This window comes from Lissotriton vulgaris, chromosome 1_1 (assembly GCF_964263255.1).
Source record: "Lissotriton vulgaris chromosome 1_1, aLisVul1.2, whole genome shotgun sequence".
Taxonomy (NCBI): domain Eukaryota; kingdom Metazoa; phylum Chordata; class Amphibia; order Caudata; family Salamandridae; genus Lissotriton; species Lissotriton vulgaris.
This window is the reverse complement of record NC_141685.1, coordinates 1,114,504,102-1,114,531,552: the sequence shown is the minus strand read 5'-3', so window position 1 is coordinate 1,114,531,552 and position 27,451 is coordinate 1,114,504,102. Positions and strand designations below refer to the sequence as shown.

General features: G+C 48.8%; 1 protein-coding gene across 6 annotated transcripts in view; it reads left to right on the top strand.

Annotated features, from left to right (window-relative positions):
- The first annotated feature begins 806 nt into the window (after window positions 1-806).
- The window catches only part of RFX1 (regulatory factor X1), a 646,755-nt gene continuing 620,110 nt past the window's right edge, over window positions 807-27,451 (top strand). For 4 of the 6 annotated variants that reach the window (XM_086963652.1, XM_086963645.1, XM_086963643.1 and 1 more), the window contains exon 1: window positions 931-1,068. The gene's annotated coding sequence lies outside the window, so the exon portion shown is untranslated. Of the gene's footprint in view, window positions 1,069-27,451 lie in introns of all 6 variants that reach the window. The other 2 variants (XM_086963646.1, XM_086963649.1) reach the window with 2 other exon arrangements.

Here is a 27,451-nt window from a genome sequence, read left to right as displayed (position 1 = left end):
GAAAATTCTTTGTCGCGTCTGCTAGACAATTTTTCACTGTCTACATTCCAGTGATGACAGCTAGTGACGTAAGGAGCAGTGGTACGGTGTTCGTAAGGGGACATATGACAATCATAACAATATACAAATAAATTCAATTCATTCACTCTGTTCCAAATCAAAACACATAGGTAAAAAACGTTGTAATTTATAACGCCAATAGTCAATAACCAAATGCGAGACCGACTGGCATTGCCAATGCTTGTTTTTCATGCCCTTCAAGAGGTTGAAGAAAGAGTTGTCCGATTAAGTGAAGTCTGTTTTTTATGTCTTTCAACCACTCCTCACTAAACGGCACTTGTTGTCTTCTCGGTCACCCTAGCCAGTGTAACTACATAACCCACAATGCCAGTTTACAATGATCGTAACGTATCCAATCAGTTAGCACTAACTGAACATTGAGCCAAGCACATTCGCTGAAAAACAAGAGCTAACGACTAATACCGAAGGACAGCCAAGTGTAGCCAACTGCGTCATGGAGCAGCAGGCGGTACCTGTCAGTGCGTTTCCATGGCACCAGGGCCAGCCTCCATAGCTAATGACAGCCAACAAATGAAATCAGGGTGAAGAGTCAAGAAATGACATAATGAACAGCCAATCTAGATAATGCAGAAAAGGAAGCAACGTCCCAGCAGCCGCTAATGGCTCACTTAGTATGATGGACGTTAGAACAAACGAATGAGAATTGTAGGTAAATGCCTGACGGAAAAATGCACCAATAACAGTGAAGAAAAAAAGTGGTACACGTGTAATAATGGCCAATCGAAACCGGCGCGGCCCCTGTGACGCAGAAGGCGGGTAGCAACAGTTGCCGGGGTGAGGACGGAGCGCCATAACCACGGTAGCCCTGGCGACCAGAGCCCGGCAACGGGAGACAACAACAACAAGCCGGGGAGCGGCGCCCCGGCCCCAGCCGAGCCCACCCCCCCATCGAAGAGGCGGAGCTTGGACTATCTAGCCCCGCCCTCGTGAGACCCACCCCCCAAAACCCTGTCTTGGGGGTCGCCTAGACAGCCCTTACGGGGAGAGGTGAGAGATAGCAGGAAGTGAAGGGACTGGGAGCCGAGCCCCCGGGGGGGTGGAGGTGGGCTGAGGTGGGGGTAAGTCGCTGTTGTTATGGCGATACAAAATGGCGGCGAAGTACAAGATGTCGGCCAAGGGACGGTTACTATGGAAGCCAGAGGGCGAGTCACCATGGCGATGGATGAAAGGACCACTATAAACACATAGGGGGGGGGTTTACTATAAAATATACGAGGGTGGGCACTTTAGAGTCTATGATAGTGGTCGTTATAGAAACCGGGGTACGGTGATCAATCTGTAGAGCCTTAACGTTGCCACTTTGTCGGATGTGTGTGTAATCCGCCAGAACTATTTTTGTCTCTTTGTTTTTGTGCATGCCACGTTTGATATTGCTTTAGTCCTCTGCTTTTATTTCACAACTCAATGCCTTATGGTATTTGTAGTATTTATGCATTTCGAGGAAGCAAATTATACATTATTATTAAACTATCACGGGGACGCTTCGTAATGCAGCATTGCTCCCTTGCAAGAGCATCTGTGCAATAAATATAAGAAGTAAGGGTCACCCATACAGAGCAAGTATGGCTACACAGGTGTCATGGTAAGAGTTTAAGGACACCAAGCAATTGAGTCACTACACTCACCCATGGGATATGGCTCACAGTAGACGATAAGGAACTTTGCGTTTCTGTCAGCTGGGTGTAAAATAGGTTGACCAACTGGCATTGGTGCAAATTCAGGACGGTGAGTAAAGGGTTAAAATTCAGGACAATTGGATAAGTTTTACAGACACATCAGAGGTCACGCAATAGTATATAAGTAAGTCCAGCCATAGCCAAACATATTCAACCATTTCCAAACCTATCCATCATGTATCCTTCCATCTATCATTTCACTCAACCATCCCTTCATCCATCCTTTCACTCATCCATCCACCCTTTCACCCTATCCAACTGTACACTCATCCATCCACTCTTCTACCCATCCATCCAGCCATTTACCCATTCACCCATCCAACCATCATTTCAGTTACTCATGCATCCACCCAGTCACTCATCCTTCCACCCATCCACCCTTTCAGTCACCTATCCATACTCCCTTTCTCTCTCCATCGGCTTTTTCACTTAGCAATCCTTCCTTCCATCCAAACACCTATCCATCTACTCATCCACTCATGAATCCATCCATTGACCCTATCACTCATCTATCCTTTCTCTCATCCATTTATCCTTTCACTCATCTATTCATCCTTTTGTCCATCTACCCTCCCTTTCACTCACTCATCCATTTTTACATCCACCCTTTCACTCATCCATCCATCCACTCACCCTTTCACTCATCCATCCATCCACTCACCCTTGCACTTATCAATTCATCCATCATTTCACTCATCCACCCACTCACTCACTCATCATTCACCTTTTCACTCATCCATCCACCCTTTTACCCATCCAGCTACCAGTCTACCCATACATCCAGCTATTTACATTTTCTCTCTTCCATCCTTCCACTCACTCATCAATCCATCCATCCTCTCGCATTATCCATCTATTCATTTTTTTATTAATTCAGTCACCCTTTCACTTACTCACTCGCCCACCTTTTCATATTAATTTTGAGCTGAGCCTTTTTGAGAAGAGGCCCCTCAAGAACTTCACCCTCGCTGCAGGAGCCATCACAGGTGGGAGGGGGGGGGGGGGGGCAGGAGCCACCACATGGGGGGACAGGAGTTATCACATGGGGGGACAGGAGTCATCACTGGGGGTGGGGGGGGCAGGAGCCATCACAGGAGGGGGAACAGGATCCACCAGGGTGGGCACAGGGGTGGGAATGCAGTATTCTAGTATCATCCTGGTCTCTTCCAGGGTGGGGTAGGGCTCCTCAACCGCTCCGGGACAAGACAACGAGAAGACAGGCTCTCTGTCCAAAATGTTAGTTTTGCCACCCCCCACTGTGATGTACAGTACTTAAAGGAGATACTCCAAGAGAACTGATTTAACTGATTGTCCTCCATACTTTGTTAATCAGTGTGGGTGCGATTGTGCCATTTCTTTATTTTATTACATTATAGACTGCATGTTTGTAAAGAAACCTCAGTTCTTCAATTTAGTGACCGTAATTAAGCTCTGTGAAGAGAACCATCTGCTGCCTCAGTGTAATCAGGGTCAGTTCTAGAATGTTTGGGGCCCTGGGCAGAAAGGGAAAGTGTGAGGCCCCTTTAAATTGCAGAGACATGACACATTCAGGGCTGTTTCCATCTGAATAGATGCCCCTGCTCCTGAAGCTGCAGCCCCTCTCTCTCAGTCACCTTCAAGCACCTCTTAACAGCTCATCAAGGGCTGAAGGTGTGAGGGTTGCCATCCTGCTGTGCCTCTCCAACTCTGCTGGGTATCTGAGCTTTGGTACTGCATCGGAGTCTATTACACCCAACCTCAACAGCATCGGAGTCAAGAAGGGAGGTGGATGGAAGCTGTGCCGGTTAAAATTACGGACAAATGGCGTCCGTTAAAGAATCCTTCACGGACAACGGACAGACGACCGAAATTACGGACTGTCCGTGAAATTTACGGACGGTTGGTCACCCTAGTGTTAAATGGTCGCATTTCTAGAATCGGCAGAGACCAGACAAGCACACCCAAAGCACAACCCAGTCAGGATGGGTGGGTAAGATTGGGAGGATCCGGGGAGGTGCGAACCATTACACATTACTCTGTCAAGGGTCCAAGTAAACACAAGCGACTTCAGTTTTTATCAGTACCACTGCAAGGAATTATAACCTTACCACAGTATTCACACAGGGACATAAAGAATACAATACCCAGTATTACTGGCAAAAACACAGATCAGGCTTGTTCAGTACAAAAACAGTAGTGGTTTGTCTTGATCATATCTGGAACAACAGGCAGAATCAGGCTGAAAATAAACCTGGTTGGTACGCGTTAAATAATTAAATGAAGTACAAAGAAGATTCTAAATTGAGGAAGATGTTTGCCGGTTGGGTAGAGTTGGTATTGTCTAAAGTGGTAGGTAAGCAAAATATGGAATAGCAGCTGCTCCCTCTAACATATAGTATTCTGCAGGTAAGCACATTTGATTCTTTTTCTGGGTCTCATGAATCTGTGTCGTCTTTGAAGAGCCTTCCTAGATGTCTACTACAGCGAATCTTGGGTGTTGCAACAAGTAGAGTTTATAAAGTAGGGTTTCAACTAGTCACGTGAAGAGCAATAACTTATTTAGGTGGTTGGGAAAGACATCCCTTTTTCTCACATCCAGAATAGCACCGATTAAAATTTTGGAGTTGATTTTCAACACTGTTTCTTTTATTGTGTAGATCAACCCATATATTCGTATCCAACCTACAAGTGTTAGACCTAAACAAGCACGTCTGTTAGTGATTTGATAACAAGCTAATCTTAAACCTCCTGGCAACCCCAAACTCCAGCCTGCCATTTCGACATAGGAGAGCGGTAGCAGCATCATATATACACCAAAGCAGTACAGACTAAACGCAAATCATTCACTAAGGTTAAGCAGCAACTTAGGGCACTGAATATTCCTTACATGTTGATATTCTTCACCATAATAAAATTGATACATGACTTCTGCACAAAAATGTGTTGACTCCCTGGAGGAGGCCTATGAGTGGGCAGCAGAGCAGAAGCTCCTGTTGCAGGACCAACTGGTGGTGTTCACACCTGGCGGCTCAGGCTTCCGCCAGGCCTCCCTCACCTGGAGGAATCGAAGACGCCACACTCACTCCTCAGACACTTCTAATACTGATCAGGGAGCACCATGCCCAGCCACTGATTGGGATGACAACTTGCTGGGGGGCGAGCCAGGATCTTTAAAAAAACCCTCATCTTCCTGTTTTTGAAGTTCCTGATAGGTATGGGGAGATGTCTGCTTGGACCAGCTGTGCGCTTCACGCGGATCATCTTTGTCAACCTGGGTCCCCTCCCAGCTGCAGCTCAGAAAACGTCCTCCTCGACTAGTTGAAAAAAACACAGAAAACACACCCCTATTTGTTAGGATGTTCTTTCGATTGTGAAGTTTTTCTAGTGCGACTGATGTTTCTGGGGTGGGGAGGTAATATAGGGTGGGTGAAGTTGGGGGCAAGAACGTTTTTTTCTGGGGTTTTAGTTCTTGTTTAACATGTTCTGTTCAGGTTTTTTTATCTGTGGCATGTGCACTCACAACTACACCCCCACCACATGCCCTCATCTTTCTGTTCACAGAGGTTCCCTCCAAGGTTGTGTACCTGTGCAAGACCTGGCCTATATGGGCCCTGTCTTTGTAGGGCCCCACAGTCCTACCCAATGATTTACATCACATTCCTTTCCTGTAATCTCAATGGCCTCCTGGACCATATTAAGGGGTCAGCAGTCCTTCAGTATACCAAGTGAGAGGCACTAGTGGTTCTTATGCTCCAAGAGACTCATCTTCTGGGAACCCAGTGTGCATTCCAGGGCCACTATGGCTATGATAGAGTTTATCACGCTGGCTTAGCTTGAGGCTCGAGAGGAGTAGCCATCCTCCTAAGGAAGAACTTTCTCCCTGATGATCATGACAAACCATCTAGACCCTTTGGGCAGATATGTGGGCTTGGAAGAGCAACTAGAAGGAACACAACGTAACCTTATCATTCTTTATATGCCACCACAGGCACCGAGAGTGCAATGGAAGCACTTTTCACAGTACTAGTGTGTTTCCCCCAGGGCGTCATTGTTATTGCTGGGGATTTTAATGCTGTTCCGGCAGTACATTTAGAAGCGACGGCGGAGCCAATTCCCTAGAGATTGCAATCCACATAATTGCTCCAGGCTTGGACCGAGACATTGGCCCTATGTGTCGTATGGAGGGTGTGACACTCTTGTGCTAGGAAATACCCATACCTTTGTCGTCCACAAGACTCTTTTGTGTATTCATCTTTCTATGGATGCCTTGTGCATCACTAGTATAAATATCCTTCCCGAGGTATCTCAGACCATTCGTCCGTCCACCTCCATCCTCCGTGGCCAGATGGCTGATGTGTCATCTTAATGCCTGGTATCTGACTAGCCCTGAGTGTACTCATTTCCTAGCTTCGGAAATTGAGGCTTACTAAAAACATAGACATGATTGTCTCTGCGGCCACACTGTGGCAAGTGGGGAATGCGACTATTAGGGGCCTAGCGAAAGCCCACGTCTGCGCTAAAGATAGGTCACAGTGGGATCAGATGCTCCGTCTCAAGCCCCAAATCCTTGCACTCAAGAGGCAATAAATCCATAACCCAGCCCCAAACGTGCTCTTCCAACTAGAACTGGATGAAAACTCCCTCTGCCAGCTGGTGCTAGGTGAGGCATGCCGATGTTGGTGGACGACTACCCAACAGGTGTGTGAATTTGGGGACAAATCAGGTACGCTTCTTTTCATGCTTGCCTCCTCGGAGCTGCTGTCCAGGATTATCTCTACAATAGTAGATGACAAAGGACAGATAAAGATTTCGACTGTGAATATTGCAGAGGCATTTGCTAATCATTGCTTCTCTTTAAATGCCCATGCCTGTCTGTGGAGGGTCAGAACCCAATTTTCTCTCACATATCCTTACCCAGGATTGCAGGCGCTCAGCGGGCTGAACTGGAAACCCAGCTGACCCTAGAAGAGGTTGGTGATGCCCTCTCAGACTCCCAGTGGAATGGTACCACAAGTTTTGTGTTTTGCTGAGTCGCTACATGCACAGCCTATACACAGAGGCGATGACCCGGGCCAGATTTCAATCAGAGCTGGACCCGGCCATGATAGTCCTTATTCACAAACCGGGGATGACCCATGTTCGATGCTCCTATAGACCCATTTTTTTATTAAAGTGTGGAAACTCTACACTAAGATCCTTGCTTACAGGCTTCTCACAGTACTCCCTACCTTGGTTCACGTGGACCAGTGCAGCTTTATGCAGTCGCCTAGCACCAATTACTATATCTGCCGTCTACACTTGGCCCTGGCCTGCAGACATGAGCTTTCTGGTCTGGGATTGTTGGTCTTGGTCGTCTTTGAAGGAATATTTGACACTGTAGACTGGACATTCTTAGACGTGGAACTGTTCAAAATTGGTTTTGGCCCTCATTTCAGACCTTCATAAGACTCTTATACGCCTCCCCAGCTGCCCGGGTCTTTGTTAACTAGGTGCTGTCAGAGCCTTTTCCTGTTCAAAGGGGAATAAGACAGATTTCCCCCTGTCTCCCACCCTCTTTGCCTTGGCCATTGAGACTCTGGCCTGCCTTGTCTGTTGTTACACCCAGCTTTGGGGATGGAGCTGGGGGACGGGGCATGAAGAACGGATTACTCTATATGCGGACAGCATTCTCCTCTACTCTACGCACCCCCAAGACTCTGGTCTGCGAGCACTCCACATCCTTGACTTATTTGGAGACACTTCTGACCTCCAACCATAGTGGTCCAAATCTGTTGTGATCCCTATGGATGAGGGTGCAAAGGTAGATACTTAGCGACTCCATGCCCGTTATCTGGGAGTCTTTATAAGTGTGGAACCCACTCTGACCTGGAACCTGAATCTGAAACCGTTTTGTGGTTCATGTTAAAGAGGACTTTCAGCGTTGGATGGCCCTTCCACTACGGATTCTTAGGCGAGTTGCTCTCTTTCAGATTAAGGTCCTTCCCTGCTTCCTGTACGCCGTACAACATTTTCCCCTACCCATTCCACCCATCTGGTTCAGCAGCCTGACCTTGGCCTTGCAGGCCTTTTTGTTGGCAAACAGTCACCTCCACATAGCCTTTGAGAAAGGCTTTCAGTCAACTTATGAGGAGGGGCTTGGCATGGGGGTATTATGTTACACTACTGTGCTGCCCAACTATTGGTAAACAACAACTGGTTTAACATGGTGGGGAGACTCTTGGGTTCGGCCAACAACTTACATCTGTTGTATGGGAGATTGATCCCAAAGCACCTCCTTCCCCTGAACCAAGTGGGCCTCCAAATGTGGAAGGAAGGCATCTCGGTTGATGGGCTGGAATGGAAGACTGACCAGGCCGATACCGGTCTTGAGAGGCACATGGCTCTCTAAGGCCGCCCGGCTGGAAGGGGTTGCCAAATGGGACAGGATTTGGATATTGTAGTTGGGAGATGTGTGGCAAGATCGGCAATCACACTTCTCCTTATCTAACACAACATTCCATGAATATCTTCAAATGCGCAATGCACTGGCCATCCACAGCGCCAGGATGCCTGTTATGTGATAGAGCGCTTTATAAATGTCATAAAGAAATAAATACATTTTTACATGATCTCCCGGGATTCAGCCCTTTAGAGTCAAAGCTCCTACTGGTCCCAATGGGGAAGGGTGGGATCTCCCAAATTTACAAATCCCTGGTTCTTAATACACTGGACAGGTTTTCCCACCTAAAACGTAAGTGTGGGGTGGTGGGTTGATGCCCCAGATGATGTGGACTGGAAAGATGCCTGCATGGCCCCTGCACTCAATCCTTTTCCTCACGGCTCTGTGTCATAAAACTGAACTACCTCCATGCTACTTATTACACTCCAGCAGACTCTGGCATGCGGGTAACCTTCCATCTCCCAACTGACACTGAGGTGCAGCCTCAGAAGCCGACTTCTTTCATGTGGTGTGGTCTTTCCCAGTAACTGAGCCTTATTGGTGATCCATCGAATGAGAGCTCACTGGAGTCCTCAAGTTACCTCTTGAATTGACCCCCAAGGTGGCCCTTCTGGGGATCCTGGATGATATAGAGACACATAAGCAGAATGCACAGTAGTAGGTCTAGCCACACTTCTGGCCAAAAGAGACATAGCACGTTACTAGACACATAAATAACCATCCACTTCTGCAGAGTGGCGAAGGACAATAGACTAGTGTGCCAAAGTGGAGGAGCCGTGGGTGTCCACGTAAATATGCAAAGATTTAGGGTGCCAGGTAGGAATACTCGGGGTTGACAGGAGGGTGCGGTAATTTATGATAGATTTGTTCTTATTGTCCTGTGAGGTGGTATGCTTGGCCTTAGTGGGCTGGGATGGGAGATGTGCCTTGATGGGTTGTTTTACCATGCCATAAAAGTCAATACAATTTGAAAAAACTATGTAGCTCACAAAAGATGCAATGCAAAAAAAACTATTTTCTGTGAATATTTATCATTTGATTTTCACTAAAGTGTCTAGAATTGTTTTAATCCTATCAAAACCTTTTTTTTAAGCACACAAGCTGTGAGGCAACTTTAAAGCAAACAACATGTATAAACCAGTCATTGATGACAGAACACGGTCAAGGATAACTGACCTAACTAAAAAGAAAGGGACTGGAAAGCATCACAGCGAGACAAAATATCCTGTTGCTCGTTAACACACCACAGAGGATCGACATATGGAAATTAAGTTTACATGATGGACGACTCCTTTGGGAATATCTGTGCTAAAGATAGAAGATAACTACACATTGTTTAGATGCCCTGAAGAAGCTCATAACTGGCTAAACTTGTTGGTTGCACGAAGTTCTTTACTCAACAATAAAGTGATATTTGAATAAAAAATAGCATAAACCAAGGACAGCACCTCTCGATTTAATCTTTTTGAGATACAAATAGCATTTGACCGATATATATTGTTTGCTTTAAAGTTGCCTCTCCGCTTGTGCGTTTAAAAAAATAAATAAAATTAAAAACTTGCAGAATCTATGGTTCAAATTGGTGGCGAACCATTTTGAGGTGGGCTACTTTTGATTGTTGTATTGAAATCAATATAACACACATGGTTTGTGCAACAAACAGGCCCCCTAGCCGCCATTACATGTTCGATCAAAATCTTTGTTGTAATCACACTTCAGAATTATAAGAAAAATGTGTATCGTTTGTGCTTTGTTGATATATTTGTACAACTCATTTACAGATTTTTACATTTTGTGCGTTAGAAAAAAATTAGCATCCTGCAGCTTTTTTGTTTAAACTCCCTGTGCCCCAGCAAGATTGTTAACCAGTTCACTTTAAAAATCCTCTCACTTTGCTGTCTGAGAAAGAAAAGTAAACAACAATGCCATGCTAAAAGAATGAGCTGTAGTAGTAACTTGCCAGAAAACATAGCCTGGCATTTCACCTCCATCTTTGAACTCACAGCAAATTCGACAAGATAAAAACAAAATTTAAAGACATCTTAATTGCTCATTCACTTTTCGAACTCAAGCATGCAGGGGCGTAGATTCAGGAGAGGTGTTTGGGAACCCCCTAATAAATGTATTATCTGGTAAATAATTGAGTATAGTGAGGTGTCTGTCGGATTTCACCTAGAAGTTTTAAATGCACCAATAGACTAAAACACACACAGACACTCTATCCTCTCTGTTTTGAAGTTTAAATAAAAAATGTTGGTTATTTTACAAAATATTTTGTTTTAAGTGCCGCTAACAATCCGCACTACTCTCCCTTTCCACTGCCTTTTAAGCCCTCCTCTTGTCCTGTTTCTCAGATAATGTGTTGTACTATGATATTCGGGTGTGATTATTCCACTGCCTCTTAAGCCCTCCTCTTGTCCTGTTTCTCAGATAATGTGTTGTACTATGATATTCGGGTGTGATTATTAGGAAATCTGAAGCTCGCTACCCCCAGTCTTACTGACCAAGCTACGCCCTGCAAGCATAGTTATTTTGGGGTTTTGCACCACCCCTACTTCCAGCTCCTTTGTACAGAACAAGACAGCCAATACTTGCTGTCATCTGGAAAAGCACAACTATGTGCCCTCAAGACTACCTGACTCCAATAGAGCATGTAATCCATTCACACAACACCCGCCATGCCTCTTAGGACGCAGGAACTTTGCTTTCTGGTTAACCACGCTGTTGTTGAAGGCCTGTTGCACCCCTCACTCTCTCCCATATTGGATCCAAATCTCATTTGAAACTGGCGCTTACCTAGTAAAATTGAATACACATCTGCTTTATTTTTGTCACACAATCTGTCATAAGAGACAGCGACTAAGACAACAGCACATTAAACCAGGATGTCTTCTCTCCCGTTGGGCCGTAGGTATGTAGGACTTTTATTTTGATCTTACTTACCACATGAGCCTGATAGTGAATTGAAACTGGTAAATAAGCGGGATGCAAGACCATAAGTAATAACATTTATTTGAAATATAATTTTTTTCCCTCTAATATGTCAATATTATTTCTGTAAAGAATTAGTAAATTTGCTAACGAGCTGGAGGATTGCAGGTGTTTCTGGTTTCAGGAAACAGTATCTTTTTAACACATGCTGGTTATATGCCCTGTTTGTAAAACTCTTTGAGAGTAGTTATACTGTGTGAAAATTGTTTTCTCAAATGCACATTTGATGATTTTTTATCAGGGATGCGTAAACGCAATATACAGAACCAAGTTTCATTAACAATTACTAGGCTTCTGCTGTTAGAGATTCTGACATTCAGTGCGTGTTGTTACATGCTTTTAGAAAATGTTCCCAGATAGCTGTCTATATTAATTTTTAAGGGCAGAACTAAACTGTATAAAAACATTTGATACTGTATGAAAGCAAATGTATTGAAAAGAGACATAGAGGAATTGGGATGAGTTAAAATTATACATTCACCAGGAAAAGAAAAGAAAAAAAAACTAATGTTAAATGCATACAAAGCTATACATTTGATACACTCTAGGCTGGTACTCCCCTAGTTCCTTTTCAACACTTAGCTTGCCTGAAAAATAATGTATTGCATCAATATGTTAGTTTTGCTTTGCATTTACATTTGTAGATCAGGTTGTAAAATCTGAGATGAGATAAGTCCCATTATTATAAATGTTTATATAAGGGTTCCTGTAGTATGATCATTAAAGGAACAGGGCAAGGCAGGTTGCAATATAGAGTCAGGTGTTCTAGTATGTAATTGGGTTCTTAGAGGACTTTTATTACTGGTCACAGGGTCGATTTCTGAAGTTTTGTCATATGGCACACAAAGACAGGCACAGTGGGAATTGTCGGGAGAGGAGAGATAAGATATTGTCTGCATTTAGGAGTGCCTGTGCGACAATGCCTGCTTCTTGACATGAGGTGGATATTAAAATTAAATGAAGGATCTGCATCAGATTTAAGCCCTGTAATACTTGCTGTACAGACGATGGAAGTGCAGCTAAAAAGAATCTGCTACTGCCCGTTGCTAATGTTTCTTTAAAATAGGCAAGAAAGCCTAAGGCAAAAATACAGACATATTGCAAAGTTGATGGCTACTTTTTAGGTCTGGCTTGACAGTTCTTGTGTGACACCTCATGTAAGAAACTGAAAAGGATCTTTAAAAAGCACTACTGAGAGAAGTGCGTTGGCTCTGTTCAAATGTTGGCTCCCTTGGGTACAGCATTTGATTGAGCAGAAGATTTGTGGTCCCACTGTAGAAGAGTGATGATCCTCAACTTTTGCTTGTGAGAAAGTGTATGCTTAATAGAGCAAGATTGAGCTGTCTATGGTGACAAACCAGTGATAAAGACTGTGGGCTTCACTGGTTCATTAGAAAAAAATAGCGCGGGTCTGAACTCTTTATTCTGAAAAGTTGTGACCAAGGCAGTTGGCCACTAAAAACTATGTGACACAATACTATTTTTGCCTTGATGTGCTCTGAGTTGAATGATGATATAGGAAATCTTTTTCTATTTAATAAAGTAAAAGCTGTGATAATGACACCTTTAGTGCTTAATCCAAATGACATACCTTTTAATTAGTCTACATTACAAATGAAGAACTGGTTAAAATGTATTTTAATAGGCAGAGTTTCCTGCATGATTATAATCGCAGCAATATTTATAGCCCTAATCCCATTTGTAATACTGTAATCTGTGGTCAAATGTAATTTTACCTTACCTCAAATTTAAATCTAGAAGTTAATCGTTTTTTAAAAATAAATTTGAAGTCTGTGAGTATTTAAAATGTAAGGACATGATGAACTAGATAGAACAATGGTTTTTAACCTTTTCACTTATGTGGAACCCCATTGAATCATTGCTGGAATTCAGGACTGCCACCGAGTCATAATTGGAAGCAGAGTACCCCCGGCCTAAGCAATTTAAGCAATTTCTATGATGTGAACCTCAAAACCATACACAAATACAAAAACAAGTATGCACCATGCATATACTTAGATATTGAAATATTTTGTTTAATTCACAATTAAGTATAAAAAAAGAGTTTTCACATTTCCAATTGTGATTCGTTATTTGCATATACTTTATTCATTTTAATATTATTTAATTTTGTAAAACAGTTGCAGCCCCTCTAAGTAGAATATCAGAAATACCAGGCTGGAAATTCTTTGAATGCCTGCTAACAGACTTGAATAACCGCTTTTTTCTGCCAAGACTTAAATTCCCTAGACTTTGATTTTTGATTCCAATATTTCACAGGTTTTAAAAAAGATACTGTTTTAAAGTTCCTGTCCCCTTTGTATAAGGTAAACTGTGAATATTTGTTATAGATAGTATAAATTGGTAAAACGTTGAAGGCCATGTTGATGTGTATTTATAGTACTGTATTGTAAGTATCCATGCACTACTCTATGTTAAAGCCCGTACACCGGTATTTTGTTACATGGAATCTCACAGGTTGTCATACTAGGAAAAGTGTTTTAGTGTTTGCTACCCCCTCTGACAAACCCTGGTGTATAAAATTTGCGCAATGCGAACCCTTGACTTGTGTATTATTAACTTAAGACCTAATTTTATTAAAACCAATGTACCTTTAAGGGTGGTTTGTTATTACACTATGTTAAAGCCTTTTGAGATGTATTTTGTTACGTTATCTCTCAGATTACCACAGGGGGTTTCGGGCTGGTTCCCCCCTCTGAAAAACCCTTGGGGTGGAAGCTTTGCACTCTAATTATCCTAGTCAGGCCATTTTAATTGGGGGCTGTGTATTGTTTTGCCACCTGCAATTTTATCCAAAGTCAGAATTTTATGACTGTAAGTATAATGATGGCCTTGTGGGAAAACTACTGCTCATCACAGTAGGCCTTAGTTACTCATTGTGACAAGCCAAGATTTAAGGTTGTCGGGTTGATATGTTCATTGGGAAGAATTGTGTCAGATGCTTTAGGTCTGATCTATTTACTATGGAACACAGGTAGTAGGGCTGATTTATGTATTGCAAAAAGTATGTATACCAGCGTTTATGGGTGGTTTATTGTTAAACTGTGTTAGTGTGCATAGGTAGATCTTTTGCTACAAGGAATCTCACTGTCAAGTCAAGAAATACTTTATTCGGTTCAATTTTCAAAACCACAAAAGTACAAAAACAAACAAAATGGTCCACAGAACACCATGCAGCATAACAATTCAGTATAACAATTCAGTATAAAACGTACCCAGTTAAGAAACTAAAAAATGCTAACACACGGTGTAAAGTTTTAAGAACAGCAATATATACATCATTAAATAATAAGAAAAGGAACATGAGAAAATTAGTTTAAAATTTGATTCAAGTTACGGGGATTAATATTTACAGTAATTCATCTAGGACCAGTTAATCTTTTTGCTAAGTCTCACCGCTATGCTTAGGAAACTAGCTACGTTGTAGATCTCCCAAATGTTTGATAATAGTTGTAAATATAATATAGCTGGCTTAACTTGCCTAAACCCCTTCCCCTTCAACAAGGGTATAATAAACTTTTTCCTGATAGTTTTAAAATAATCGCAAAAAAACAGGAAATGTGCAGTATCCATGATTGAATAGCCATCACAATTACATAACTCTAGATCATGTTGCTTAGTCCAACCAGGATGGCCAGAAATTAACAGATGAAATTTGTCTAACCGAAACTTTGTTAAAAGGAATCTATGATTTGGATTGTTCACAACCTTTAAGTAAAGTTCCAGAGTATGTCCAGTAGATACGATCAATTGATGAATCCTGACCGATGGCTTTAACAGTTCCACCCCTTCTCTGTCCATCCCTCGGTTCAACAAAAAAGTGTTTTTTTTTTTAAAACCTTTATTGGACAGTATGTGCAAACAGATACGGGCCTACAACCCACAGGCCGGCCTCGACAATAAAAGGCACATCAGCAAGCAATTAGGCAACTCAGCAGCGTATCAAAGCAGGCATAAGTAATCCAAGTTACATTATACATATTCGCGCCACCGAGAGGTAGGATGATGAGGTTTAATTTTTAAAAATTTTTTATAATGAGTCCACAGCGTTAAGGTCAAGAAGGATCCGAGTCAGAACAATACGATGAGGACAGAAGCGGGCAACGAACCTCATAATAATCAGCAAGCATTCTCCACAAGACAATCAACTGTAAGCAATTAATTCAGGATAGAAAGTAATTCAGCCACCTAGTGGCCTCCAATCGCTACCCACCAGTTCCCAATTCACCCTCTGACCCAAGAAAATAAGGGAAGAAAGGAATAAAGGATAAAAGTGATAAGAAGAGAAAAGAAGGAAAAAGAGGCCCATAGAAACTAAAACAATCGAAAAATTAACCCCCCACCCTACACGCATGCAGAGGCTACGGCCTACCCCCCCCTAGCAGTGTGTCTGTCGCCCCAAAGGAGTACCCGAAATGCAGAAGAAGAAGAAGATAAAGAGAAAGGAGAAAAAATCACGTTTGATCGGAGGAGGGCCCAGGATGTTACCAAAGCAGACAATAACTTTACCCACGGCCGCCCAACCCCAGGCCCCGACCTAGTACCTAAGCAACCTGTACCTCCAACAAGTGTCAATCACAGTCCCGGCCATACACATAGGAAGTTGCAGCATAATAGAGTGCATCATCAGCCCTGTCCCTTACGAACCAGCCTTGCAACAAAGTCCAGTTCCAGAGCAGCCAACATGGATGGGGAGGGCCCCCGTGGAATCCAATGCAAGAGTCGAGGCGCTTGCAACGGGGCAAACTGGCTTGGAGCTCGATGGTAGGGGGCACAAGGAATCTTCACTGCCAATCCGAAATCAGCACAACAGGGTGAAAGACCAGATAAGAGTTCCAGCGGAGCGGTCAGACGATGCGCAAACAACAAGTCCCGAAGGATGGAAAGAAACGAGTCTCCAGAGAACAAAGGAGGAGGGCAACATGGCGTCTGAGACTTAAGCACCGGCCCTCGCAGAGGTGCAGTGTCGCCAAACTCCCCCGAGGCGAAGCCTAGGAGTACTGCAGTAGAAACGGTGACGCGCCCATCCGATGCCTCCGTACACTCCAGATCGGGTGTTCCACCGTCGACCAACGGAGGATGTGGCGTAGTGTGCAGTGCCGAGGGGCCATCGTGACCAGCTGGAAGGACCTCAGTGAGCCGGGCCCCCAAGTCAGTAGCAAAGTTGCGAAAGGCCATACGCAGACCTTCAAGTGCATCCAGGACATCCCGGAGCCCCAGCGGTGGATCCGGAATGGGGGATGCATCATTGGCCACCATCTTGTGCGCCCAGCCGCAGAGCGCCACGAAAAACAAGCCTCACTCGTCAGCGAGCCGCCCCCAAGAAATCCGTGTAATATCTGCAGGGCACAGCTGGCACCGTGATAGGAAGGCAGCCGGTCGCAGGGAAGCTTCTATTATTAGGAAGCCGGCGGAGCAGGGAATCCCTCTGGCAGGCACAGGGTTGCTGACGCGGAAAATGGCGTCCGCCACGGAGGAGTGCTACAAAGAAACAATCCCGGCTCTCTGCCAGCGAGGCCGGGATACAGTATGCTTGAGCCGATACAATGTAGCAGGGAAGGCGCGCTGGGCAGCCAAGCCGAGGAAAGCTACGATGAAAAAGCCCAGCGCCAGTCTGTAGCTAATGTCCACCGGTGCCTCCCCCTCCGCAGCGGCCGCGGCTGTTGCTGTCGCCGCCGGCCGCCTCCGTAACTAGATGACCCTGCTGCGGCCACTCGAGAGGCCGGGACGGATACAGAGGCTCTTCATCCCCGGGATCGCTCCGCTTTCACCGGGATTCGCAGCAGCGGGAGTAGGAGCGCCTCCTGGGTAAGTGTGGCGCACGGAGGTGCAGGATTTGATGCAGGATATTAGTGAAAGGCACACGGGTCGGCGGAGCCGAAGCGCTAGGCGGCCATCTCGGCTGCTGGCTAGCCAAAAAAGTGTTTTTAACCCACTTCAGGTCACCTTTTTTTTTTTTTTTTAAATCTGTTTTATTGATACACTTGGCATACAGTTACATTTCTCACGTTCATAGTTCAAAGGGGAAACAACATTTGTAGTGGCTCGTACATCATCAGTGCGAGTGTTGGCGATGGTGGAAAGTCAATAAGTGCACTCACTGTTAAAGAGCTCCCTCCATTGTCTTGGGGCAGTCACTGCATTCACCTAATCATTCACTTCACTGCTACAGTACAGTGCGATGCGCACTGCGGCCTCATGGTGGTGTCGGGCCTCACCCGTCAGGGCGGGCAGCCTGATGGCCAGCCGCACCCCCGGTGTTCGCGACCTACTGGTCAGTAATGTATCTAGATGTCCCTCAGTGGTGTGTGTAACCTACCGGGCCCAGTTCCAGGCAACCTGCGTATGCGCTGTGATCGGCCAGGAGGTTCGGTGGTACTCCTCCGTGGGGTAGAGGGCCGCGGCGGTGTCTTGCATGTGTGCTGCTCTCCTGTGTTCCGTCGCCGTGTATCAAAAAATGAAAGGTGTGAGTAGGAAAGGCAGATCCGGCGTGGACAACTGGGGGGCGTCCTTGCCGTAAACGCCACCTATTCAAACTGGGGAAACAGAAGAGTAAGTGTGGGTGTATAGGATCCGATCTCGGGGTATAGGGGGGGGGTTGCTGCAGTGCGGGCCCTGTCTAGACAGTTTCGGGTGTAGTAGTCTCGCAGGGTGCTGGCTTTGTGTGCTTTCGGGGAGGGGGAAGCAGCGGTGTGTGGTAGCTCTAGGTCTCGGGTGGTGGCGCGTCGGTGGGGTCAACTGTGTGCGTGTGGGCTCCGCTGAGCTCATTCCTCTACAACATCCCTTTATCGTGGCAGGCCCTGGTGAATGTTCTCAGGAATCCCTCCCAAGTCTGGGCTATCGGTATGGCCCTTCGCCCCGCCGTCTCTTCCCTTCGCAACACCGTGCCCTCTGCGGTCGCCCAATAGATGAGGGAGGCACTCCAATGTTTCGTCTGGGGCGGTTCTGCGGCCTTCCAGTGGCGAGTTATGAGTCTTTTGGCAGTTATCAGCCCCAGATCCCAGAACCTCATGTGTGCCTTGTTATGTTTTGTCCTGGTGAGGAGGCCCAGTACACTGGTGTCCCAGTCGTGACGTTGGCCCAGCGCAGTTCCTTTTGTCAACAGCGTGTTGACATCATGCCAGTACGTCCGTAGCTTGGGGCATGCCCACAGCATATGCAGGAGATCCGCATCTAGGAGCGCGCAACGCGGGCATTTGGAGGTATTCAGACCAAAGTATCGGTTAATCTTGTCCGGAGACAGGTACGCCCTGTGCACGATATAGAACTGTATGATCCTGAATCTCGCGTTACGGGGGACTCGTTGCGGTCCTTCTAGGATCCTCTCCCACTCCTTATCCGACCAGTCCCTCCCCCTGTCTGCGGTCCACTTGTCCCTGAGTAGCTGAAGGGGGGCCGTTGTGTGGGATCTCAGCGCCTGCGTTAACCAGTGCACAATGTGCGACCCTGCCCCCATTACATGCAGGTATTGAATTAAGAGGTGTGTCTCGGGTTCCACGGACATATCGCCCCAGTGTTCCGTTAGGACCCGCATCATTGAAGCATGCAGAAGGAACTGTCCCGCTGGCAGTCCTGGATTCTCCACAAGCCCCTCGAACCGCACCATAGCCCCGTCGTCATATAAGTCCGCCAGCGTCTCAAGCCCCACCTGCGCCCAGTCCCGTAGGCGCGCTGCAGTCACTACTCCCCCAAGCCTCGGTAGCCCCTCTAGTGGCAGGGCCGGTGCGTAGGGGGCTGTTTCCTTGGTCAATCGCAGTGCACGCCTGTAGCATCTCAATGCCACCGCTAGGTGTAGTTGCGTCTCGCGTGTCGCGCCTCTGAGGGGATGGAATAGTGCGAGTGCTTCCGCGTGGGTCAGGGCTGGGACCGTCGAGGCCGTATCATTCAGGTTCCTACCCGCTAGCCAGGCCACCACCCATTGGAGCTGCGCGGCAAGGTAGTAGTGCTCCTGATTCGGGACCGCAAGTCCCCCCGAGGACGTCGGGGCATACAATTTCTTCAGGGCCACCCTTGGTCTCCCCGCATTCCAAATCAGTGTTCTCGTGAGGGTCTCCAGGTCCCTGAAGACCCGAGCCGGGACATACACCGGTATATTCGAATAATAGTACAGGAGTCTAGGCAGGACTATCAGCTTGGTCAGGGTGATTCTGGCCGGGACATTAAGCGGGAGTGTGCCCCAGAAGTGGATCTGGGCCCGCAAGGTATTTATGGCTCGAATCAGGTTGCCATCCAGTATGTCTGCTGCATTCCTATATATGTGGATGCCCAGGTTCTTGAACGTGCCGGCATACCATGTCAGTGTTGTGTCCCCTAGCTGTACTGCGCTTTCTTGCATATCCGGGTGAAAGGGGAAGACCCCAGATTTACCCCAGTTGACCCTCAGTCCCGAGTGTGATGTGAATTCGCAGAGGGCGTCAGTGAGTCCCGGGGGTATCCGCGTTAGGTCCCTGACATAGAGGAGCAGGTCGTCGGCATACAGGGAAACCGCGTGTACCCCATCTATCAGCGGGATGCCCCACTCGGCCCCCTGCATCCTCAGTATCTCCGCCAGCGGTTCCATGGCCAGCGAGAAGAGTAGAGGCGATAACGGGCAGCCTTGCCGCGTGCCCCGCCTCACCTGTATGGCCTCCGATATCAGGCCCCCTATCCGGACCCGGACGGTCGGCGTTTCGTATAGAAGTCCCACCATGGCCAGATATGCATCTCCCAGGCCAAACTTTTGCAAAACCGCCCTAAGAAACGGCCACTCCACCGAGTCAAAAGCCTTTTCCAGGTCTAATACAATGCAACCCGATCGTGGCCAAGGGCCTCTCGCGTACTCCTGCACTCTGAACAGCCGGCGGATGTTGTGCGATGTGCTGCGCGTGGGTACGAACCCATTCTGGTCAGGGTGGACCAGGGTAGGTGTGTACTGAGCCAGTCTCCTCGCTAGCGTAGAGGCTAGTATTTTGTAATCTGTGTTTAAGAGGGCGAGGGGTCTGTATGAGCCCATAAGCGTCTCTTCTTTACCCGGCTTCAGGAGGGAGACCAGGGTAGCTTCGCTCAGGGATGGGGGCAGGGAGGAGTCCTCCAGTGCCGTCTCATACATTTTGACGAGTTCAGGGACCAGGAGGTCTTGGTATGCTTTATAAAACTCCGCTGGGAGTCCGTCTGGGCCAGGGGACTTTCCGTTTGAGAGCGCCGCTATGACTTCCCGGAGCTCCTCTGGGGCAATGGGCGCCGCCAGGACGGCACGTTGGGCATCGGTGAGTGTCGGCAGCTGTACCTGGTGAAGATACTCCTCCGAGTCCGGAGCGGGTGTGGGCAGGCAAGAGCGATACAGTGATTTGTAGTGTGCGGTGAACGCCCCGTGGATCTCCGACTGCGTGCATAAGGGCACCCCATTTGCGTCTAGAACTTTCGTGACTGGCTTTGTCCGGTCCTCTCTAGCGATGAGCCACGACAGTAACTTACCGGGTTTGTCCCCCCTGTCATGTGTGCGCGCCGCATGAGCCGCGAAATTCAGACATCTGAGTCTCTCCAGCAGTTTTTCGTGGGTCGCCTGCGCTTTGTGGAGCCCAGCGGTGTGCCCTCCCACCGATTCTCGTTCATGTCTACTCAATTCCTCCTCTACCCTATGTAAGTCCCTCTCCACCTGTCGTTTGAGGTTCCCCTGTGTGCCCAAGCACTGTCCCCTAATGACCACCTTGAATGCCTCCCACTCCATCTGCAGGGAGGTGGCCGTACCTGCATTGTCCTCAAAGTAGTGTACTATGTGTGCGAACAGTGAGTCCCGGAAGGGTGCGTCTAACAGGAGGTCCGGTTGCAGCCTCCAGTTGGGAACAGGGGGGCGAGTGTTTGCCCACGAGACCGTTAACATGTGCGGGTTATGATCAGAGTGTGTTCTACCCATGTAGAGCGCTTCCGTTACCAGTGGGAGTAGGTCGTCCGTGAGCATGTATCTGTCTAACCGGGTGTGCAGTGTATGGGCTCCTGAATAGTACGAATATACCTTGGCCGTTGGGTTCCGGTGGCGCCACACATCATGCAAGTTCCAGTGAGAGGCCCAGGCTATAAGAGCTTTCATGGCTCTCACCACTGGTGCGTTGGGTAGAGGTGGGAATGAGCGGTCCAGTGTGGTATCCAATACGCTATTGTAATCCCCCCCTAGTATCCAGGGGATCCCGTGCCAGTGCGCCAGGGTCGTGGACACCATTTCCAGGAATCCCTGCTGGTCTGTGTTGGGGGCATAGAGCGACGCCACCACCAGCGGCCGTCCATCCAGGCGTCCCCTCACTGCCACCAGCCTCCCTTCCCTGTCTATGTGTGTGTCTTCAACTTCGAACGGGAGCCCTGGTCTCACCCATATCAGTGTCCCCCTGGCGTAAGAGGAGAACCCAGTCGCATATATCTGTCCTCGCCACCGCCTGCGCAGGGTGTGTACCTCTGGGGCTGTCAGGTGTGTCTCTTGTAGGAGTGCTATCTGCACCTTGTGCCTCTTCAGGTATGAATAGATCATGTACCTGCGCGCGGGTGTGTGTATTCCGCGTACATTCCAGGTACATATTTTGACTTCAGCCATCAGCATTCAACAAGGCAGTCACACCCGTTCTCTCCCACGCTTCAGGCACCCTCCCAGTAGGCCCTCCAGTATCCAGCGTTAGAGCTTTCCCACCCTTGTCCGAGCAGCCCCTGGAACAGCCTAGCGAGCACCCCTGCGGGTCATGCATGCAGCGTTTCACAAGAAGGAAGAGGGGGGTAAACATTAACTGGGGATAACACCATCGGGTCGGTTGCCAAACGGGCAGCCGTCCAAACATTCCGCAAAAAATGCGAACAATCCATTCTGGGGGGTTGCTATTCATCACGCAGTCCAAGCAGCCAGTGGGTGTCTATTGAGCGTGAAGGCGTGAGCGCCCTCCCAGGGGGGTGTGATTGTAGGTCCGAGTGGCTAATTGGTTGGCCCACCGTCTATGTAGCAATGTACTCGCGAAGACACGGGGTCACCGCTCCGTTTAAGTTTGTAGTTGGTAACCACCGCCCACCCGCAGGGACCCAGCAATTTGGTGGACTTTGCAGTGTGGGTGCCAGGGGGCGTCCGATCTGCAGTGGGTAATCGCGAGCATGACATCATCCTATCTTGCAGCGGGTTCAGTGTTCGTTACCACCGGGCAGTGCCTTGTCTGTGCTGTCATTGCTAAGTACCCAATGTTGCGGCACTTCTTCAGCCATACAGGTCCGACGTTTGTGGGGTGATGTCTGGCAGTCCGCCTGAGAGTTGCGAATCCGGAAGTCCATATATCGCCTCGTCGTCGCTCGGTGATGTCCTAGGGCTGGTGGCGGGCGGGGTACGCTGAGACGGGGAGCCGCTAAGCTCCGAGGCCATCCGCAGGGCTTCCCGTTGTTCTCTGCGTATGTCCTCTTCCGGTGGGCTCGCACTATGCTGGGTGTTGCTGGCCGCTGGGGAGGGTGTTCTGGCGCCCCGCCTCCTTTTGGATCTCCTGCGCCTCCTAGGCCTGTCCGGGTTTCCTGATCTCCCCGTGCTCTTGTCCGTCCCTTTATCCAGCCAGGCTTCCACGTCCTCCGAGGAGTCGAAGAAGTGTGTTTTCTCGTTCGCTATCACTCTGAGTTTCGCTGGGAAGAGGAGGGAATATGTAAGTCCCAGTTGGCGTAGCCTCCGTTTTACCATTAGAAATGATTGTCTCTGGCGCTGCACCTGGATTGTATAGTCTGGGAAAAACATTATGTTCGCATTTTCCACTTGAACGGTGCCCAGTTTGCGAGTTTCTCGCAGTACAGTGTCCCGGTCCCTGTAGTTCAGGATTCGGATCAGGAAAGGGCGGGGGTTAGAGCCGGTGTGGAGCGGCCTGGTCGGGACTCTGTGTGCCCGCTCCACCACGAAGTATGGCGAGAGGGTGCCTTCGGGCAACAGGGTGCGTAGCCAGTCTTCTACGTGGGTGGTCGGATCTTTGCCTTCCCATTTTTCTGGCAAACCTACTATTCGGACGTTGTTGCGTCTCGCCCTCCCTTCTGCATCTTCTGCCCTGTCTTCCAGGAACTCCACCCTGTTGAGGAGGTCTTTAATATGTTTGTCCGACTGGGTGACACTAGGTTTCAGGTCCGTCACCGTGGTTTCCAGGGTTTTGGTGCGTTCTGCCAGTTTCTTGTGGTCCTCCTTCAAATGCGTGAGGTCAATGGCGACCCCGTCTATTTTCGCCTCCAGGGACGTCCGGGTGGACTGGATGGAGTTTTCCAGGCGCGTCATGGCCGCCAGCACCGAGTCCAGCCTCGCCGTAACCGGATCTGTGTCCGTTTGTTTCTGCGACTTGTCCATTTTGCCCTTTTGGGACGCGCTCCCCGTTCCTGTGCGCTTCCCAGCACCTCCAGACATGAGAGGGAACTGATTCTCGGAGGATCCGGGTGGGGTGATGGTTCGCGGTCTCGCCGATCGCCAGAGCCACTGGCTGGTGCGCAGGCGGTGTTTCCAGGGCAGGTCCCTGTCTTCCTAGCGCCTCCTGTGTGGTCGGGCCACCCAGAGTGTGGCGTGGGTCGACGGCAGTCGTGAGTCCGTTCAGGACGGTTTCAGGCTCGGGCAATGGGCTATGCTGTGCCCCTTCCGCAGTTGGGTGTGGTCCGGACTCCTCTCCTGCCCCCTGTCGTGTCGGGCGCCCAGGTACGCCGTGATGTCAAGGGCACCGGAATCGTGTGCAGTGCGTGGCTGGCAGCGGCTTCCCACGGCGCTCGTCCCACTCAGCAGCCCCTATTGTCAGGCGCGATCAGCAGCAGCGCCCTCCGGCCGTCCGTGCCTGTGCCGGGTGACCAGTGCAGTCGGATTCCAAGCTTTGCGGGTGGCGGCGGCTCTCCCCGGTTCCGCCCTCCAATCTCCCCGCGCCGTGGGTCGTGGGTATGGCTCACCGGGCGCCCTGCCGAGTGTCACCTGGGCGTCTGTGTGCCTGGTCCGGCCTGTGCCGCCTCACGGGTCCGTGCCTGTGGGTTCCGCTTTGTCGGGCGCGGTGAGCCCCCTCTCTGCGCCTGTCAGGCAGGCACTGCCGTGGCTACGTCTCGTGAGGAGCGGTGTTCCCACACTTTGTGCCCGCCGGGCATGTGTTTCTACTGGAGCGCCTCGCGCCGCGACACTCACCCTCAGGGCCACAGCAGGTGGCGTCGGGGATCCGGCCTCCAATCCGAGGGGCAGCTCGGGTTCCTCCGGTCTCCGCTCCGCTGGAACCCGGTGGGGGGCAGCTCAGCAGGCGATCCGGTCACACCCGGGTCCGGTAGGCGCAGCGCCGATCTGCTCCGCTGACGCAGGCCGGGTGGGGGATGGGCTCCAGGTCCGCCGCAGCAGTCCCGATGTCGGCCTCAGTTTTCCGGCGGTGCGCCGCCTCTCAGCCCCTCGCGCGTCACCTGGTTGGAGCGGTGTGCCCACGCTGTGTGCCCGCCGGGCATGCGTCTGTAGTTGGGGCGCCTCGCGCCGCGACACTCACCCGCAGGGCCACAGCAGTCGGCGTCGGGGATTCGGCCTCCAATTCGAGGGGCAGCTCAGGTTCCTCCGGTCTCCGCTCCGCTGGGACCCGGTGGGGGGCAGCTCAGTGGGCGATCCGGCCGCACTCGGGTCCGCCCCGCAGGTGTAGGCAGAGTGGGGGATGGGCTCCAGGCCCGCCGCAGCAGTCCCGATGGCGGCCTCAGTGTTCCGGCGGTGCGCCGCCTCTCAGCCCCTCGTACTGTAGTAATGTAGCCAGGTACTACACGTACGTCGCCTGTTTGGTCCCCTCTGCCTCCGGCGATCTGTCGGGGATCTGTCCGCCGTGGTGGGTCTCAGCGCCGCTTTCTCCACTCGCGCCTCTCGGGCGCCTCGTCCCCGCGGCCCCTGCTTCCGGTCCCAGCACCGGGCTTGCCTGTCGGGTCTCGCCGGGCCTGTGTCCACTTCCTCGGCTACGAAAGCCCCGCTGACGTCGGTGCGGTCCCGGTGCTCGTCGGATCGTCAAACTTGGTCCGATGCTGTGTTGGCGGCTCGTTATCACTCGCTGCAAGTTTGAGCCTCCGATGTGGCCATTTCACCGGATAATTGAACCCCTGAGTTTGGGATCACGCCGGAGCTCCGCTAGTGTGCAGCCAGTCTCGCTGCGCGCGTAGCCACGCCCCCCCCCCACTTCAGGTCACCTTTAACAAGGTTAGATGGTTCATTAAACAATTCAGGCCGGCCTAGCTTTACACATAGTTGATGTACGTATTTCAACCAGGGGATCTTATCCCAATGATCTAGCGTTAGGCAATCCTTAAAAATTTCATGGTTCACTTCCAATTCCAAGTTAAGCCAAACTGAGACCCATTTAAGTAGGGGGGCGATGGCGATTCGATCTTCCAAGTAGTCCACGCCGCATTCCTGATGAACTATGAAGCTGGCCGTGGATCGTGGCAGGGAGAGAATCGTTTTAAGGAAGTTATCTTCCGTTACCTGAAGCATTTTAACTGGCCTAAAATCCCATAAATCTGCACCGTACATGGCGATTGCAATACACTTAGCGGCATAAACCTTTAAGACTGCCTCCAGAGGTTTCACCCCTAGCTTGCGTGAGAAGCCCAGCACCGCTGAAATAGAACGTGCCAGGGCATTTCTTTTCTCCAGTAATTGAGGGTTCCATGTCGAACAGTCATCAAATACAACTCCCAAATAGGGAAATCTAGAGACCCTTGTTAGTTTATGCCCATTGCATTGCAGTGTCATTACATTTTTCCTGACATTCCCTTTCTGAGCCACCACCATGACGTGAGATTTTCCATAGTTAACACTTAAATCAAGGTTTGACATAAAATCATAAAATGAGTTCAACAGGCATTGGAGACCCACTGCAGTTCTGGATAGGAGAGCAGCGTCGTCCGCATATAATAATGCGGGTAAAAGATTCTTCCCTGCTCTCGGTATGTCCATGTTCGCTTCTCCCAAAACTCCACCCAGATCATTTATGTATAGTGTAAAGAGCAAGGGAGCTAAAATGCATCCCTGCCTTACACCGTTGGTGATTCTAATGTTATCCGTGCAGTTACCCTTTCTATTAAATCTTACCCTGGCTGTTAAATCTCTATGGAGGTCCGCTAGGAAATACACAATATTAGAGTCTATTCCTATCTTAAGGAGCTGGCCCCATAACTTGGATCTGTTAACTCGATCAAATGCCGAGGACAGATCCATAAAGGCAATGTACATGGATCCTGGCTTCGCGATTGTGTATTTCCCTATAAGCAGTTGCAGATTCAGACTTTGGTCTATGGTACTACGCCCCTTTCTAAAACCATACTGTAATGGAGAGAGGGTATTAGTGTCCTCTAGCCAGTCAGTAAGTTTACATAGAACCACTCTCCCTAGGACTTTTACTGCAGAATCGATAAGGGATATAGGGCGGTAATTGCCAGGGTCACCCCTATCCCCTTTTTTGTAGATAGGGACAATCACGGATTGAGACCATGTCTCTGGAATGCCTGTTTTAGAAATTCTATTAAAAACATTTGCTAAAATTTTGGACCAAGATGGGATATTAACCTTAAAAAGATCAGAGGGAACACCATCCGGCCCTGGAGCCTTGTTACTAGTCATTTTACCAATGGCTACGGCCACCTCAACCTCATCTACGGATAGGGTGTAAAGCAGTTTAGTAAAGGTGGTCGAAGCCTCTGCACCCAAAGTTTCTTGTTCATAAACAGACTTAAAGTGCAGGTGCCATTTGTCCTCATGGATTCCACAATCCATTTAGTTATTACTAGAATTAGAAAAGTAGGGTTGGTTGACCACAGCCCAAAACTTGGCGCTGTTTTTTAGTACATCTATTGATGTCAGCTCAGCCCAAGCGTCCTCTCTAATCTCGCGCCGTCTTTTTTCAACTACTGACTTATATTCTTTCCTGAGGGTGGCCACAAGCGATCTATCCACTGGTTTAGTTTTCAGGGCCATTTTTAGTTTATGGTTGGCCGCAGAGCAATTCTTGTCTAACCAGCCTTCCTTCCCTCGCGCTTTGCCTCTACCCTGCCGTGTCAGATTGGAGACTATGTCGGGGCAAATCTTTTGGTACGCCTCCACCACTTCATTGTCCCCCGCCTGATCATCCATGCAAAGTTTTAGTTCATCCCGGCTACTACAACAGAGATTACTAAAAAACTCCTCAGGAACTATCTTACACCATTTAATTCTACGGCCTTGGTCAGTCAGTCGCATGTCGCATTTGTCCACCAAATTCAACCTACTTTCCCTTATAGCAAATACATTGTCCATCCTTAGTACAACTGGATTGTG